The 15,041-nt window shown below is 37.9% G+C and overlaps 1 pseudogene; it reads right to left on the bottom strand.

Annotated features, from left to right (window-relative positions):
• Positions 1-2,666: 2,666 nt before the first annotated feature.
• On the bottom strand, positions 2,667-7,940 carry LOC102951463 (annotated as a pseudogene).
• Between the last annotated feature and the right edge of the window lie 7,101 nt (positions 7,941-15,041).

Here is a 15,041-nt window from a genome sequence, read left to right as displayed (position 1 = left end):
AGAAAAAGGTTTCTTTTGCATTGTTGGTGGGAATACAGGCTGGTGCAGCCACTCTGGAAAACAGTATGGAGGTGACTCAAAAAACTAAAAATAGAACTACCCTACGACCCAGCAATTTCACTACTAGGTATTTATCCAAGGGATACAGTTGTGCTGTTTTGAAGGGACACATACACCCCAATGATTATAGCAGCACTATCAACAAGAAGCAAAGTATGGAAAGAGCCCAAATGTCCATAGATGGATGAATGGATAAGGAAGATGTGGTATATATATACAATGGAGTATTACTCGGCAATCAAAAAGGATGAAATCTTGCCATTTGCAACTATGTGGATGGACCTGGAGGGTATTATGTTAAGTGAAATTAGTCAGAGTTTTAAAGACAAATATCAAATGACTTTACTCATACGAGGACTTTAAGAGACAAAACAGATGAACATAAGGGAAGGGAAGCAAAAATAATATAAAAACAGGGAGGGGGACAAAACATAAGAGCCTCATAAATATGGAGAACAAACAGAGGGTTACTGGAAGGGTTGTGGGAGTGGGGATGGGCTAAATTAGTAAGGGGCACTAAGGAATCTACACCTGAAATCATTGCTTCACTATATGCTAACTAATATGGATGTAAATTAAAAAGAAATAATAAAATTAAAAAAAAGAAGAAGGAGAAGAACTGTTGTCCGGGGAGCCCTCCCTCTGGGACCCCTGTCAAGACATCAGACGGAACTTGTCATGAGCTTTTCTTTTTCCTCCTAAGGAAGAAAGTGCACTTTGAATTACTGAATCTAAGTCAGGCTTTCCTGAGCCACTTCCTGAGTACACTCTTTGGGACTACCCAGGTGTTGAGGGAGTTGAGGAAGCAGCCTATGTACCAGCTCCCTACTCTTTAATACAAGACTATGCAGAGCCACTTGAACACGCTGACGTTTCCCCTCTCTCCTTGTGGGCCTGGTTTCAAGTCTGCCAAGTCTCAAACATATTGTGGGCAAGATCACGTGATATTTGTGTCATCACTAACCTTTGGGAGGGTGCAAGGAGATCCTAAGAAAGAATTGAAGAATATCCAAAGCACAAGCTTTATACAAAAGTAAACCCATTGAGCTGCGTTATCCAGAATTGGAAAACATTCAGGTACCCCCACCCCATCCCAAAATCAGATGATTTTCTTCTATGAAACAGCCTAGCCACAATACGTTTTGGAGCATGAAGAGAAGTGGTCAGAAAATGGAAACTTAAATTTTAGTATGATATTGCAAATGGGCTTATTTTTTTAGAGGAAAAAATGGGATGGGATTGCATATATTCAGTGCTTTATGGCATTATATCAAAATGAGGGAAATATAAATATACATACAAGGGAAATGTAAATTTTTTAAACTAAAAACCAAAGCTAAAATCCTAAAAATGCTTTCTATACTAAAATACCAGTTTGATGGTGTGCCTGGATGGCTCAGTCAGTTAAGTGTCCAACTTCAGCTCAGGTTGTGATCTCACGGTTTGTGAGTTTGAGCCTTGCATCAGGATCTGTGCTGACAGCTCAGAGCCTGAAGCCTGATTCAGATTATGTGTCTCCCTCTCTCTCTACCCCTCCCTCCCATGCGTTCTGCCTGTCTTTCTCAAAAATAAATAAACTAAAAAATTTTAAAAAATACGTAAATGATGAAGAAGACCCACTCCTTCAGGTCCACATAAAGTTAGAGGTCTTTTTCCCAAATCCCTGTCTCTACCTCTAAATTGGCCACTGGGTCCTAATGAGTTCCTCCCTTATTCCCCTGACACTCAGACCCCAGCTCCTTCAGCTATGTCAGTGCCTGCCCTTAATCTTTATTAGTGCCCCCAAATCCATTTCTGACTTCTCCTGTATCGTTTTATCCTCCCTTACCAGATATCACTTCCAGTTTAGAGACCAGTTTTAAGTCTGAGACTTGAATACTTTCACTGAGGCAAGTACCTGTTGGAAACAGGTATCTTATCAGTGTGCAGTTCCCATTTTATACTTCAGACATATACAATTGGAAGTCACACACCAAAGGGGTATGGGCTAACCACATTGAGTTTATAAATTCAATGCAAGGTATCTTTTCTACGCACAATCTGACCTGGGAAGACTTTTAAGCTTTTCGAACCACTTTTCTAATGGCAGAAGAAAAATATTTGCTAGCAAAAGCCAGGGAATAAGCTGATACAGAATATCAGCCAGGTCAGGCTCTTAGAGACCAAGTGAAGAGACAGTGCTGGATGCTGACTCTGAATGGAATCCTAACTCCTTTGATGGGAGAGAGAGTTTAGGGTGCTTTCATAACCTTCTTTTTAAAGCTGTGCAAGAGATTAGTATATCTCCTATAAACTTGTCAAAATTAAGGGAGAGTCAACAAGGGACAGTTGAGAATCTATCAGTCTTTTTGGAAAGGCTTCAGGATTGCTTGACATGGATTACAAACTTGGAAGGCTTAAGGTAGTCAAGTGGTTTTCAGTACCTAGTTCACATCTAAAAGTGCTCTAGAAATCCATAGGAAACTTCAAAAATTGGCTCTAGATTCCACACTAATCCCACTCATTTCATAGAGTCAGCTTTCAGGATGTACAATAATCAGGATGTGATGGAGGGAGAGAAAGAAGAAAAGAAAATGGAAAAACAAGCTGATCTCTTGGGAGTAGCTCTACAGCTGCACAAAGTAACCAATGAGAGGAAAAGACACTATAGGTAAGCGCTGTGTGCTCCCTCCATGGGAACAAGAGGGTACCAACAAAGTTGAGGTCCAATCAATATGCAGATTGTAAGCAGGAGAGGCATTGGAAATGGGATTGTCCAAACCTGAAAGGGAAGGGGGAAGAGAAAAACTGAATTATTTTAATTGTTCCTCACTGAAGATGAGATATAATCGGGTCATGGGCTCTCCAGTTGGTCTTGGAAAATCAGACCCTCACCTCTATATAACCTTAATGGTGGAAAGACAGCCAGTAAATTTTTTACTCATACCAGAACCCCTTTTTCTGTGTTTAATACCCAAAAGGGTGTCCTTTCTAATGAAAACTGTAAGACAAAAGGAGTCTCAGGAAAAGGAAAGACAAGATGTTTCTGGAGACTTTGAACTGTGAAATAGGATCAAAGTTGTTAAAAAATATATTTCTTGTATGTGCCAGAGTGTGTTGTTTTTCTTTTAGTGTGAGACGTTTTTGTTCAGTATGAGGGCACAATGAGTTGGAAACAGAACAAATTAAAAATCCAATTCCCTAGGGGCACCTGGGTGGCCAAATCTTGATTTCAACTCAGGTCATGATCTCATGGTTCATAGGTTTTGAGACACGCATCGGGCTCGGTGCTGACAGTGCAGAGCCTGCTTGGGATTTTTCTGTCTACCTCTGTCTCTGCCTCTACACCACTTATGTTTTCTCCCTCTCTCAAAATAGATAGATAGATTTTACTTTTCCTCTGCAAAAAGTGAAAGTTTGACTTCCTCCTTGCTGATTTGGATGCCTTTTATTTTTTTTCTTTTATTGTCTGATTGCTGAGTCTAGGATTTCCAACACTATGTTGAAAAGTAGTGGTGAGAAGTGAGAATGGACATCCCTGTTGTGTTCCTGACCTTAGGGAGAAAGCTCTCAGTTTTTACCCATTGAGGATGATGATAGCTGTGGGTCTTTTGTATCATATTTATCATCTTGAGGTATTTTCCTTCTAGTTTTTATCAAGCAAGGATGCTGTATTTTGTCAAATGCTTTTTCTGCATCTATTGAGAAAATCATGTGGTTCTTATCCTTTCTTTTATTAATGTGATGTATCACATTGATTAATTTGTTGATATTGAACCATTCCTGCATCCCAGGAATAAATTCCACTTGATCTAAGTGAATAATTCTTTTAAAGTATTGTTCAATCCTGTCTGCTGGTATCTTGTTGAGAATTTTTGCATCCATGTTCATCAGGGAAATTTGTCTGTAGTTCTTTTTAGTGAAGTCTTTGATTTTTGGAATCAAAGTAATGCTGGCCTCACAGAATGAGTTTGTAACTTTTCCTTCCATTTCTATTTTTTGGAACAGCTTCAAAAGAAGTGGTGTTAACTCTTCTTTCAGTGTTTGGTAGAATTCTCCTGGAAAGTCTTCTTGCCCTGGACTCTTGTTTTTTGGGAGAGTTTTGATTACTGATTAAACTTTTGTACTGGTTATGGGTCTGTTAAAATTTTCTAATTTCTTCTTGTTTCAGTTTTGTTAGTTTATATCTTTCTAGGAATTTACCCATTTCTTCCAGATTGCCCAATTTGTTGGGTTATGTTTGCACATAAAATTCTCTTATAATTGTTTGTATTTCTGTGGTGTTGGTTGTGATCTCTCCTCTTTATTAGTGATTTTATTTGGGTCCTTTCCTTTTTCTTTTTGACCAATCTGGTTAGGGGTGTATCAATTTTCTTAATTTTTTCAAAGAATGAGCTCCTGGTTTCCTTGATGTGTTCTAGTGTGGTTCTTGTTGTTGTTGTTGCTTGTTAACATTGATTTTTGGTTTAATTTTTATTAGTTCCCTTCTTCTGCTCGTTTTGGGTTTTATTTGCTGTTCTTTTTCCATATCTTTCAGGTTTAAGGTTAGATAAATCTGAGCCCTTTCTTCCTTCTTTAGGAAGGCTGTATTGATATATGCTTCCCTCTTAGGACTGCCTTTGCTGCATCCCAGAGGTTTTGGGCTCTTGCGCTTTCATTTTCATTTGTTTCCATGTACTTTTACATTTCCTCTTTAATTTCTTGGTTAATACCTTCATTCTTCAATAGAATGTTCTTTAATCTCCAAGAATTTATGGTCTTTCCAATTTTTTCTTGTGGTTGATTTTGAGTTTCATAATGTTGTGGTCTGAAAATATGGAACGTATGATCTCTATCTTTTTGTACTTGTTAAGGACTGATTTGTGACCCAGTATGTGATCTTTTCTGGAGAATGTTCCATGTGCGTTGGAGAAGAATATATATTCCGCTGCTTTAGGATGAAATGTTTGACTCTATCTGTTAAATACATCCAGTCCAGTGTGTCATCCAAAGCCATTGTTTCCTTGTTGATTTTTCTGCTTCCATGATCTATTCATTGTTGTAAGTGATATGTTGAAGTCCCCTACTATTATGGTATTATTATCAATGAATCTCTTTATGTTTGTGGTTAATTGATTTATATATTTGGGTGCTTCCACGTTGGGCAGATAAGTATTTACAGTTGTTATTTCTTCTTGGTAGGTAGAACCCTTAATTATGATATAATGCCATTCTTCATCTCTTGTTACAGTCTTCATTTTAAAATCTAGTTTGTCTGATATAAGTACGGCTAATCCAGCTTTCCTTTGATGATCATTAGCATGGTAGATGGTTCTCCATCCACTTACTTTCAATCTTCAGTTGTCTTTAGGTCTAAAATGAGTCTCTTGTAAGCAGCATGTATATGCATCTTGTTTTCTAAGTCATTCTGATACCTTATGTCTTTTTATTGGAGCATTTAGTCCATTTAGAGTGAGTGCTGAAGGATATGAATTTAGTTCCATTGTGTTGCCTGTAGAGCTGGTATTTCTGGCATTTAGTCCATTTAGAGTGAGTGCTGAAGGATATGAATTTAGTTCCATTGTGTTGCCTGTAGAGCTGGTATTTCTGGTGATGCTCTCTGGTCCTTTCTAGTCTTTTTTGTTTTTGGTCTTTTTTGTTTTGTTTTGTCTTTTCTCCACTCAAAGACCCATCCTTAAAATTTCTGTTATCAACAGATGCAGAGGAGTATTTCTTCTATGGGTCAAAATATTTTTCTGCCTCTTCCTCCTCTTACTGTTTTTTTTTTTTTTTCAGGGCACATGCTAACTTACCATGCTCATGGCCTCCCAATTATTTTATTTTTCTTTTTCCCATACAGTGTGTATACTGGTCTTTGTAAGCACAGAGCAGTTCTTAGAATACTTAGTAAGAACCACCCAAGGGATGCGGAGATTAGGACAGAACTCCAGTCTGATGTAGGTTTGACAGCAGAACTCAGGCACCAAACCCACTATCTTCACTACCTCAGCAGTAGCCCAGTAACTCTTTCCTTTGTATTTGACTTTTAGAACCTCCCTACATCCATGCCACACAGAATATTTATTCAGCTGCAACTCTTGAAGGCAAGACTGGGTTTATACGTTCATTGATAAGTAAAGTGAGGACCTCTCTGAGGACCAGAATATAGTTACCATGTCCTACAAATTGAGGCAGCTCATGGATTCTTAGTTAAGATATAGCCCTGAGAAGCAACGGTGGTTGAAGTATATCCTTGGAAAGTGTCATTTTCCATTAATCATCCGGGGTGTTCTGCTCTTAATTCATCAGGCTCTCATCGACAGTGCTGGAGGATGGCATTTGTTTTTCTGACTGAACCAGAAAAATTTCCTCCATTTGTGTACTTGTGTTCTGTTAGGGGCACTGAGGGCATGGGCATTGGTTTCACACCAGCCCAAAGGAAATACATCCATGGATCCTACAACTATAGTACATTCATGTATGAGCTCCTTAGAACCCACCTGGAGCCACAGGTAGGAGCCTCTCACTGCAGTAATGGTGGCAACACACACTTCTTCAGGGATAAGAGTATTCACTGTCTCAAGCTTCATATTCTCTTTAAATTCATGCTCAGAAATTGGCGGAAAAAGGCACCTCTGGGGAGTAGTTTCAGCACCACACTGTTTGAGGTATTTGGTCCAATCAAATTCTTGGCCAGGGTATCCAGGAGGGTGGCTGAGGTGTAAAGCATTTTTCAGACTCCATTGTATAGGGAAAATACCAGGACTGTGGGCATGGCATACAAAAGATCACCTTGAATGATTTTCTGATTTCAAATCATCCATTTCCACCAAGAAATACTTCTCATAAGAAAGCTTTACTACTGTAGTAGGAGAGATCCCACAAGGTGACCAGGGTTCCACAGCTTCCCATTTCATATTTACAGAGAATAAATGAGTACTAATCACTTGTCCCTAAATAAGTATGATGGCAATTGCTCTTCCTCCTCATCTTTCAGTTTGGCAAAATCTCTTGTCATTTGGCTTCAGATGTCAGATGGCTAGTGGGGGCTAAAGCTCATATCCTTACCGAGCAGCCCAACCTACCTGATGAAGAAATGGATCCAAGTAATACAACAAAATTCTCAAAATTGTCAGAATTTTCAAGTTCTTTCTAATGCAGCTTCAGTAAAAATCAAGTAATCAGTGAGTCTTGGAAAAGTTAACATTCTAACCTAGAGCCAGGATCAATGAGATCTAAAGGATTCCTTCCATTATAGATGCCCTCTATCAGTACACCAGGGGGATTGAAACCTCTCCTCAGGGACTGCCGCAGAAACTCATCCCAATCAGACACTATCTCTGATGTCTTCTGGAGTTTCAACGGTCTTTTTTTAAGTTTATTTATTTTGAGACAGAGAGAGAGCGGAGGAGGGGCAGAGAAAGAAGGAGAGAGAGAATCTCAGGCAGACTCTGCATGACAGCACAGTGCCCTATGCAGGGCTCCAACTCACAAACCATGAGATCATGACCTGAGCTGAAACCAAGAGTCAGACGCTTAACCAATTGAGCCACCTATGCTCCCCTCAATGGTCTTCTTATTCTGCTCACACCTTTCAACCAGGTAGAAGTCAGCCTTCTTGATGTCACACCAGAATTCTGCCCTCTGGCCCATCCCCATAGCTATTGCAGGGGAGAAGGAGCAACTGCTCACAGGTGGTAATGATGGTGGTGACCAGCCCAGTTGGTTTCAAGGTCTGTTTTCACAGCCACCTCCAGTCTTATCTCAGGATCAAACCTATTTTGCAAATGTGTGTCCACATGTTTAAAAGATCCATGGGGAATTACAGTGGACCCTGTCTCTTCTAGATAATATTCCCAGCTCAATTCCACTTCTTCCAAACCAGATCCAGCATCTGCATCAAGTTGTTGCTACTGGCTCATTTCCACAGAACATGAGCTATCTCCTCCCCACACAAAGGACAAGCCTTATGGTTGTGCTAAGATCTGAAGTTTACATGTAGGTGTCAAGTATCTGTTCAATGGGCATTCATGGGTCCAAATGAAAATGCTCTAAACTCTTCAGTTGTTGTCCCCCAGGAAGAAGGGCATTCTCCTAAATTATCACAACGTCATTAAAGCACTTACCAGGAATTTTCATGTGCACCCTCACTCAATCACTGGCTTTTCCTCCTCCAGTGCTCCTTTTCTTTCTTCCATTCCCTGACCTGGCATTTCTCCTACTCCTGCTGCCCTCTTTCCCTAGCTCCCGCCCTCCTTCCTGCTGAGCTCTATGGGGCTGGTGGCTGGCTGGCAGCTCTTCCTGCTCTCTCTGCTCTGATTTTAAAACAAACACCTACTATCAGGGAAATACAAAATCAAAACCACAATGAGATACAACCTCAAACCTGTCAGAATGAATAAAATTAACAAGTCAGGAAACAACAGGTGTTGGTGAAGATGCAGAGAAAGGAGAACACTTTTGCACTGTTGGTGGGAATGCAAACTGGTGCAGCCACTCTGGAAATCAGTATGGAGGTACCTCAAAAAATTAAAAATAATGACCCAACAATTACAGTACTAGGTATTTATCCAAAGAATACAAATATGCTGATTCAAAGGGGCACATACACCCCAATGTTTATAGCAGTGCTATCAATAGTAACCGAATTAAGGAAATATATATAAATAGATGATACAGACATAGATATAGATGATAAAGATACAGATATACATGTGTATGTATGTGTGTGTATATATACATAATGGAATATTACTAGGTTATCAAAAATAATAAAATCTTACTATCTGCAACAATGTGGATGGAACTAGAGTATATTATGCTAAGCTAAATAAGTCAGTCAGAGAATACAAATATATAATTTCACTCATATGTGGAATTTAAGAAACAAAAAAAAAGGATGAACATAGGGGAAAGGAAGGGAAAATAAGATAAAAACAGAGAGGGAGGTAATCCATAAAAGACTCTTAAATAAGCAGAACAAACTTCGTGTTTCTGGAAGAGAGATGGGTGGGGGTATCAGCTAAATGGGTGATGGAAATTAAGGAGGGCAATTGTTAGGGTGAGCACTAGATGTTATATCTAAGTAATGAATCACTTACTGAAACCAATATTTTTTACCAATCTACTCCTGAAACCAATCTACTCCTGAATTACCAATCTACTCCTGAAACCAATATTACAGTATTGGTTTCAACTAACTTGAATTTAAATTAAAAAAAAAGAAAAAAAATAAATAAAAAGTAAAACAAATATCTTCCTGATGTTGGTTCTTGTCACTATTATCCTAAAGATGTCAAAAACTATAAATACACTGGAGCATCCTTGGGAGGTAAGTTCCCTAGTAAATATAAGTAAGATCACAGCAAAAGGAAACTACCTAAACAACTGTTGGATTTACAAACCAAAATTGGAAGGTCTGTATTTCATCCTGTATAAATGACTTTGACATAAAATGTGTTATGCATTCCCCTAAATCATTTGAAACTCCCCCTTGCATAGCCACAGAGAAATTCAACATGTAAATCTTGCTTCTATTATCAATGATACCAAATGGAGTGGAAGAGAATATCATTCTTAAATTGCATCTCAATGCAAAAACCATGTTATAAATGCACTTCTGATACAGGTAATGGTAGTCAAGAAGGCCTATTTTCTATAGTTCCTTTTAATGTTTATGATAATTAATTTTCAAATGAGACTTGCTGGTATTCAGAAAAGGAATATGATAGTACAACTGCAGAAAGATCAGTGTAGGGCATGGACAGGATTGGCCAAACCTACAGGATTTGGGGAACTTCTCTATTTACCACCCAAGGCATTTAACAGTGATGACCTGGGATTAAATAAATCATGCAGTCACATGGAATGGACCTTTGTCTTCTATATGCAGGGGCAGTCCAATATGGGGCCTCAAGTTGTTTAACTGGCTTGACTCAACCCAGTCCTGCAGATTCTGCACACAATCAAGGGTATATTATTCATTTGTGGATCACCCAATCATTAGCTTCAAATGGGCTGTTCTCCAGCTGGAAATTTTATGTTCACAATTTTTGTCCATGTGTGCATTGATAATGTCCAGTTTCTTGGACAATGTACTTTGGGTCTAATGAGTCCCAGGAGAATTACCATATGCAATCATACTAATCTTTTCAATGGGAAAAAAAGCCCTAGGACTGATCCAGGCTGGCATTGGATTGGCTTTTGGATTAGCCACGACTTGGGGAGGTTTCATATATCATAAAGTTACTCTAAGGAATCTAATACACTAGGGACATTAGATAAAAATATAGGCAACACCCTCAAATACTTAAACATTTCTCTGGATTCCTTAGAATCCAGTGTTAGACAATAGATTGACCCTAGACTACTTATTAGCAGATGGAAGAGGGAAACTATATTATATTATAATTATATATATATTTATATAATTTCTATAATATGTATAATTATATATAATTTATAATTATATATTTATATATAATATATGTTATATAATATTATATAATATATATTATAAACTACATTACATTATAACTATATTATATATTTTATATATATATATATATATATATATATATATATACACACACACCTCATGCTATACCTATATTAATACTTCAAGTAAACTATAGATAAATATATAAAAAATATTCTGGACAAGGAAACTTGGCTACATACTTTTAACCAAAAGAGATAATTCCCTGGTGAGGTTCTGCAGGCTATAAAACAGCACTATCCAGTATTACATGGTTTCTTTCCTTTCTGGGGTCACTACTAATCCTACTACTTTTATTACTATTTGGACCTTGCATACTTAAGTGTATGGTACAATTTGTGCATACTGCATAGAGGACATAAAATTACAGATGGTAGTAGAAAAAGGGTATGAACACCTTGGGGTTAAACTTGGTGACCCACAAACATATCTAAAACTAGCTGAGAAAAAAATTCTGCTCTTCTATCAATCCTATGACTATATCCATGTTCAGCAGGAAGTAGCTACAGACAACGACTTTCACCTGATGCCCCTCACGAATGAGGAGCAAAATAAAAACTGGGGGAGGGATTTTGTTACCAGAAAGACCTCCAATGAACCCTCTTCTTCTTCACAGGAGTGTTTGGCCTTATCTTTTAGCAGTAAACAACAGGAAGAACTCCAAGCAGCCTAGGCCAATTTGAGCTTGACCAATTCATGCCTGCACAGATGGACCATGAAGTGACCAACAGTTAACCTCTACCTCATTAAAATGTCAAAACCTCTGTCCAGAGAAGAGCACAAACCTCAATAATATAACATGTAATGTATGTATAGACATGTTTCTGTAATATATATGTACAACTTTGTGCCCACCACAGCATATGATAAAACTCCCCTTTCTGAATATTTATCCTAACCCTAAATAAAAGAAACTCACTCAACCCTGCTTGAGGAGTCACAGCTTTGGAAGTTGCTTTCTGTGATTTCCTTATTTGCTGCAAATAAAGTTTCCTTTGTGTGACAACTCCACTTGATGTAATCTCTATCTGTAATTCACCAAAGAGTGAACTCACATTAGTTAAGTTATAGTTTGGCTACTGGTTTTCTTGATAGCAGCGGTTTTGGCAGAAATATCAGTGAGATGGTTCCCTTCAGCCTCCAGAGAGTTGATTCTGGAATGCCCAGGAAACTTAATAATAATGAGACCTGTCAGAAAATGCATGCCATCTAATGCATTTTGGACACCAAAGACATTTTTAATTTTATTTTCATCGGAGTAAGGAAACTGCATTGTTTTCACAACATTATGAATTTATGAGCTATCCCAAATGCATACAGACTATTGGTATAAATTTTTGTGGTGTTATTCATGGCTAAGATACAAGTACCTAAGTTTCAATTAAGGGTTTATGACTCAGCTTGCCCTGCCAAATCAGCCACATATATAAAATGATGCTTTGATGACTTAATAAGCAATTGCAGTTGCTTGCCCAATGTCATACTTACCATTTTCATCCTTTAAATAAGAATCATCATCATTCCATGAAAAATCACCATAGATTATAGGAATTTCATGTAGATTTCTTAGAAAGTCAAAAGGTGATGTGTCAACAGTAAGCCTTTGTGAGGGATCTTGTTCTGGATCTAAATATGTTTTTTTTTTAATTTTTTTTTATTTTATTCTGAGATCAGATACCCTAAGTACTGAACCTGAGTTGAAGCAAACTGCAATTTTTTCTTTGGAGATTTTAAGTTCCTGTAGGGCCTTAAAGGAACAAAGGTTGTAACAGGTGGATATTATCTTCCTGTGAAGAGGTTTGAGAAGAGAAGCAGAAAAGCAAACAATCCATGTATTGAACAAAGTGGAGCCCACCGAAAGCTTTATAGTATTCAAATTAGCTTTTAATATTTCTGAAAAATAAAGAATCTCGGCGATACCCTGGGGCATTACTGTCCACAATGTATTTCTGTTCTTCCCAACCAACCCTCCTCTCCCTCCCACCCCCTATCAACCCTCAGATTGTTCTCAGTTATTAAGAGTCTTTTATGGTTTGGCTCTCTCCTTCTCTAGATATTTTTTTTTTCCTTCACCTCCCACATAGTCTTCTGTTAAGTTTCTCAGGATTCACATAAGAGTGAAAACATATGGTATCTGTCTTTCTATGTATGATTTATTTCACTTAGCATAACACTTTCCAGTTCCATCCACCTTGCTACAAAAGGCCAGATTTCATTCTTTCTCATTACCATATAGTATTCCATTGTGTATATAAGCCACAATTTCTTTATCCATTCATCAGTTGATGGACATTTAGGCTCTTTCCATAATTTGGCTATTGGTGAAAGCATTGCTATAAACATTGGGGTACAAATACCCCTATGCATCAGCACTCCTGAATCCCTTGGGTAAATTCCTAGCAGTGCTATTGCTGGATCATAAGTAGATCTATTTTTGAGTTTTTTGAGGAACCTCCACACTGTTTTTCAGAGCAGCTGCACCAGTTTGCATTCCCACCAACAGTGCAAGAGGGTTCCCGTTTCTCCACATCCTCTCCAGCATCTATAGTCTCTTGATTTGTTCATTTTAGCTGCTCTGACTGGCGTGAGGTGGTATCTGAATGTGGTTTTGATTTGTATTTCCCTGATAAGGAGTGATGTTGAACATCTTTTCATGTGCCTGTTGGCCATCTGGATGTCTTCTTTAGAGAAGTGTCTATTCATGTTTTCTGCCCATTTCTTCACTGGATTATTTGTTTTTTGTGTGTGGAGTTTGTCGAGTTCTTTATAGGTTTTAGATACTAGCCCTTTGTTCGATATGTCATTTGCAAATATCTTATCTCATTCTGTCAGTTGCCTTTTAGTTTTGTTTGTTGTTTCCTTTGCTATGCAGAAGCTTTTTATCTTCATGAGGCCCCAATAATTCATTTTTGCTTTTAATTCCCTTGCCTTTGGGGATGTGTCAAGTAAGAAATTGCTATGACTGAGGTCTGAGAGGTCTTTTCCTGCTTTCTCCTCTAGGGTTTTGATGGTTTCCTGTCTCACATTCAGGTCCTTTATCCATTTTGAGTTTATTTTTGTGAATGGTGTAAGAAAGTGGTCTAGTTTCACCCTTCTGCATGTTGCTGTCCAGTTCTCCCAGCCCCATTTGTTAAAGAGACTGCTGTCTTTTTTTCCATTGGATATTCTTTCCTGATTTGTCAAAGATTAGTTGGCCATATTTTTGTGGGTCTAATTCTTGGGTTTCTATTCTATTCCATTGGTCTATGTGTCTATTTTCGTGCCAATACCATGCTATCTTGATGATTACAGCTTTGTAGTAGAGGCTAAAGTCTGGGATTGTGATGCCTCCCGCTTTGGTCTTCTTCTTTAAAATTGCTTTGGCTATTTGGGGTCTTTTGTGGTTCCAAACAAATTTTAGCATTGCTTGTTCTAGCTTCAAGAAGAATGCTGGTGCAATTTTGATTGGGATTGCATTGAATGTGTAGATAGCTTTGAGTAGTATTGACATTTTAACAGTATTTATTCTTCCAATCCATGAGCATGGAATGTTTTTCCATTTCTTTATATCTTCTTAAATTTCCTTCATAAGCTTTCTATAGTTTTCAGCATACAGATCTTTTGGTTAGGTTTATTCCTAGGTATTTTATGCTTCTTGGTGCAATTGTGAATGGGATCAGTTTCTTTATTTGTCTTTCTGTTCCTTCACTATTAGTGTATAAGAATGCAACTGATTTCTGTACATTGATTTTGTATCCTGCGACTTTGCTGAATTCATCTATCAGTTCTAGCAGACTTTTGATGGAGTCTATCGGATTTTCCATGTATAATATCATGTCATCTGCAAAAAGTGAAATCTTAACTTCATCTTTGCCAATTTTGATGCCTTGATTTCCTTTTGTTGTCTGATTGCTGATGCTAGAACTTCCAACACTATGTTAAATAACAGCGGTGAGAGTGGACATCCCTGTCGTGTTCCTGATCTCAGGGAAAAAAGCTCTCAGTTTTTCCCCATTGAGGATGATCATAGCTGTGGGTTTTTCATAAATGGCTTTTATGATCTTTGAGTATGTTCCTTCTATCCCAACTTTCTTGAGTGTTTTTGTTAAGAAATGATGCCGAATTTTGTCAAATGCTTTTTCTGCATCGATTGACAGGATCATATGGTTCTTTTCTTTTCTTTTATTAATGTGATGTATCACGTTAATTGATTTGCAAATGTTGAACCAGCCCTGCAGCCCAGGAATGAATCCTACTTGATCATGGTGAATAATTCTTTTTATATGCTGTTAAATTCGATTTGCTAGTATTGTATTGAGAATTTTTGAATCCATATTCATCAGGGATATTGGACTGTAGTTTTCTTTTTTTGCTGGGTCTCTGTCTGGTGCAGGAATCAAAGTAATTCTGGCTTCATAGAATGAGTCAGGACGTTTTCATTCCCTTTCTATATTGGGACAGCTTGAGAAGAATAAGTATTATCTCTGCTTTAAATGTCTGGTAGAATTCCCCAGGGAAGCCATCTGGTCATCGACTCTTATTTGTT

Source organism: Panthera tigris, chromosome B3 (assembly GCF_018350195.1).
Source record: "Panthera tigris isolate Pti1 chromosome B3, P.tigris_Pti1_mat1.1, whole genome shotgun sequence".
Taxonomy (NCBI): Eukaryota; Metazoa; Chordata; class Mammalia; order Carnivora; family Felidae; genus Panthera; species Panthera tigris.
This window is presented reverse-complemented; position numbering and strand designations above follow the sequence as displayed.